Source organism: Nicotiana tomentosiformis, chromosome 5, assembly GCF_000390325.3.
Source record: "Nicotiana tomentosiformis chromosome 5, ASM39032v3, whole genome shotgun sequence".
Classification (NCBI taxonomy): domain Eukaryota; kingdom Viridiplantae; phylum Streptophyta; class Magnoliopsida; order Solanales; family Solanaceae; genus Nicotiana; species Nicotiana tomentosiformis.
In genome coordinates this window covers 38,641,313-38,645,808 of record NC_090816.1, presented here as the reverse complement: position 1 = coordinate 38,645,808, position 4,496 = coordinate 38,641,313, and positions in this window count along the sequence as shown.

Below are 4,496 nucleotides of genomic sequence, written 5' to 3'. Positions count from 1 at the left end.
GAATTTTAGCTTTACAATAGTCATTGTAATGACCAGTTTGACCATAGTGAGTACGCAACCAATTATCAACCACAGTTACATACTTGCTATGGGGATTATAGGAGGTTTTAGCCTTTTGAAACCCGATTCCTTGCCTGTTTTTACCATTAATCTTGTACATAGACGTTATTACATCAGAGGACCAGGTCCATTAAAGTGACTTATCAAAATTATTTTTAACCCTTTTCAGATCCTCCTGAAGTTGTCTATTCTTTTCAAACTCAAGCAGCAATACTTGTTTTAACTTTTTTAAGCTCACTCTCAATCTCAAGTTGAGCCTCACTAGCTACTTCTTTTTCTTTAGGGGTGTCCATCCATTTTTTTATTTGGTTTTTAATAACGTATTTCTCTAGTTAATTCTTCCACCCATTCCTTCAAGTCTACAATGAAAACTACCATATCATCCCTCTCTTGTTCCATGTCACCAATTTCTTCAATTAGAGCATTTTTCTCATTAATGAGACTATGATAGGCATAAATCAATACATTTGCTAAGGACATCAATTTTTTCTTTGAGTGAGTTTTTAATTTTTTTTTACACATCAAGAAAACTTACGTCATCTTCCTCCTTGTCCTCATCATCATCATACTTAGCCATGAGTATAAAGATTGACTCATATTCTGAAGAATCATTGTCAATAACAATCATAGATGTATCTCCTTGGTCATCCTCACCTTCAGATTCACTGAAGTATTCTCCCCAAGCAACCATAGCTTGCTTCACCATGTTGTCATCATCATCTCTTCTTTTGAACTTCTTATCATGACCAGGTTCCTCTTAGCCGCCTTATCAGTGTTAGTTTTATAATGATCCTGCTTATGAAGATGACAGTCTTTGATGAAGTATCTGGACTTTCCACACTTATGAAAGCAATTATTTCCTTTGAAATTCCTTTCTTGGAATCCCACCATTTCATTGAATCATCTTTTGGAATCTTCGAGTGAGATACACCATGTAAAATTCATCACTACTTAAGTCATTGTTGGAAGCCTTGAGAACCAATTTCTTCTCCTTCTTGGGATCTCTTCTTTCATGATCTTTCTTTCTCTTCATCTCATAGGTTTTGAAATTTCCAATAAGCTCGCCAATAGTCAGCTTCTGTATGTCTTTGGCTTCAGTGATAACATTAACCTTACTCTCCCAGGAACTGGTAGAACACTGCGTACCTTCCGGACCAGCTTGTTGGTTGGAATTATTTCACCAAGTAAATAAATTTCATTGATTATGGAGGTGAAACGAGTATGTATCTCTTGAATGGACGCATCCTACTTCATCTTAAAGATCTCATACTCAGTAGTAAGCATGTCTATTTTGGACTTCTTTACCTGAGTAGTTCCCTCGTGAGCCGTTTGAAGAGCTTCCAAGATTTTCTTAGCAGATTCACATGCCGAGACACGATTATACTCGTCTGGTCCAATACTAAACACAAGAATCTTCTTTGCCTTGAAGTTTTTCTCAACATCTTTTCGGTCAGCATCATTGTATTCTTTTATTGTCTTTGAAAAAGTCCTTGTTCCCTCTCCAACAGCCTTCATAGGGACAAAGGAACCGTCACAAATCATGTCCCAAAGCTTGGAGTCTTCAGCCATAATGAAGTCATGCATTCTAGTTTTCCACCATCCATAGTACTTTCCATTCAATCTTGGAGGTCTTATGGTAGATTGTCCTTCCTTGAGGTTTGGTGGAGTAGCCATGATGAAGATCATTTCTGGTGTTAACCTTTTAAAAAGAACCTGCTCTAATACTAATTGATAGAAACTAGGAGTCCACCAAACAGTACAGGGAACCGGGTTCTCTATCTGTTCTCACGGTAAATAAGCTGAAAGTAAAACAGAACAGTATAGGGAACCATGTCCTCTATCTATCCCCACAGTAAATAAGCGAAAAGTAAAAGACACACGATATTTACGTGAAAAACTCCTTGCTCAAAGGATTAAAAATCATGACCTACCCTTATAGGATTTCAACTCCACTAAACCGAGCAAACTTCATATTACAACCTATTGCAGTTTAGAAATTAAACTCTTAATCTCTCACCCCTTACAATAACTCTATTGTAGGCCCTTTACAATAACTCTATTACAAAGTAACAAACCTTGACTAACTTTAGTCAAGAAACCAAAACAAACAATGGTCGGAATCTGTCCTACAAAGATACTTCTTAAAAGTAGTGTAGGATTACAAGTGGAACAAAATAACAAAGACACAACAAACCTAAGGACTTAAGATATCTTTAATATCGGGATCTGGTCCTTGAGCTTGTAGAAGCTTTGTTCTTGAGAGAGCCTTGAACGTTGTGGCAGCTAGCACTTGAAAGAATATGATTTTGGGAATGCAAGCGTTAGGTCAAACCTTGTATCATGTTCTATATATATAAGAGAGAATGTGAGAAGAGATAGGGATATTTCATCTTTTAATTTGGCCTCTAGCAAGTTGTTGTTGTACTGCTGCCAGACGGTGCGTTGCAATAGCTTTTACAACTGTAGAGCTGACTGTACGACGACCAGGGGAACTGATCACATCCGATCCCTATCTGGTTCCTCAAGAACGTTTGACCAGCATCAAAACATAAAGTAACATATCATATCAAGGCCAAAGGAACTGATCACAACCGTTTCTTATCTGGTTCCTCGAGACTGTTTGGCAAATCATCAAAATACAAAATAGCTTAACTTATCATTCTAACTTATGTATATATGAAAATATTGGTGAGGATGCAAGTCGACAACAATCAGAGTGGCCCTGACTGTGAATTAGAGCATAGCTTTAAACAAATTGACTCACAATTATAGAAATCAACTAGACTTGCCCAGAAAACAATTATAGACACCAATTGGGACTGCCAGCTACTAGCATACTTTAGAAGGGTGGAAAAAGAAGGACGTTGAAAGGATGTCAATAGTATCTTGGTAATATGGATGAGATAAAAAAGAAAAGCCTCCAACGAGGAAGGCAGAATAATGTCCAATACAACAAAATCCATTCAGTTTATAAATGTTGTTTAACCTTGCTGACATAACTAAAATCAACAAGGTGGTATAATCAAGAAGTGACTGGGATAGGATGGTGATTACAAATGACAGAGAACCATGGATGATTAGATTATCTCACAAAAATATTAAAAAATAGAAGTTTGGAAGCACAGTCAGGAACAACATATTAAAATTGCTTACTCCTCATTAAAAAACTTTTATCCAAGAGTGTACTTCCTTGCAAATTAAGTTTGCAGGATAAGGAATAAAATTTTAAGGACTATCCTCTTTGCATTTTAACTTTTCTAGTCAAATGACCAGATACAAGAAAACCTTTTTCAGTATAGTTTCTATCTTCTCTCTCGTACCAGCCTTGAAGAAGTGGTGAGGACTCCTTCAACAAATACGAAGAACAAGAATGGTCAAAACCTTTTTCAGTATAATTTACTTCCAAAAAACTAACTTGTTTTTTGAAAACCAAAAAATGTCAAGCCGCCGTTCGGCGCACGGTTCAAGACTCAGTGGATAATAGACACGCCCCTCTATTATTCTCCACCTTAATAAGGTTTTAGTCAATGGCAAGATATGTGCCTAATTCACACATCACTTGATGAGCCATTACACTTAACCAAAGCCCTAGGGGTAAAGCATATGAGTATTTCTTTTTGACTTCAAAATGGTGCCTTAAGGAAGAAAGTATCTGCACAGATCAGAAGCTGACACAAAAGTGAAAATTCCTGTAAAGGAACTTGGTTTCTCAAGCTCCACCAAGGTAAATAAACTGCAACTGTTCAATGTCCGGGAAAAATACAGGAGGTTCTCTCCTAAGAACGGTAAAGTAATAAATTATTCTGTTTATTTATTCTCCTTGGGGCCTTAGAATCATTACTGGCTAGTTTAGTGAAAGAAAATGAAAGACTGTGATAGGTTTGTATAAATAGGATAGAGTAGGAGGCTTTTCGGCTTAAACCTTTAACAATAGCATAACAACGCCATGCAACCAAAGAACTCCTTTTATTTATTAAGAATAGTTAATTGATTTTTTTCACAATACAAGCATAGTAAAAAAAAAAAAAAGGAGCCAAAAGAGTAATGATACTAATAGATCATGTATAGGGGTGGCAAACGGGCGGGGTCGGGTCGGATATGGGCAGGTCAAAAATGAGTAATGCAAAAATAATTAAATTATCTGATACGACTCATATTTAATACGGATAAAAACGGATTAATTGGCAGATAAAATGAATAACTATATTATCCATTCACATTAGCCTCAAGCTCTATATGAATTTGCTGCCACTTTTTCGGGGTTCCTTAGGGACCGATTCACGGCCATAAGGTGGTCTATCACCTCGGTTTGGGAGAAAAGTTTTTTTGTTGTCGGAAAATCCCTCTCCGCACAACACATGAACATTACTGAAATAATATGAATTTGCTGCCACTTGATAAGGTATAATTTATAGCAAGTTTAACAGTATCAAAAC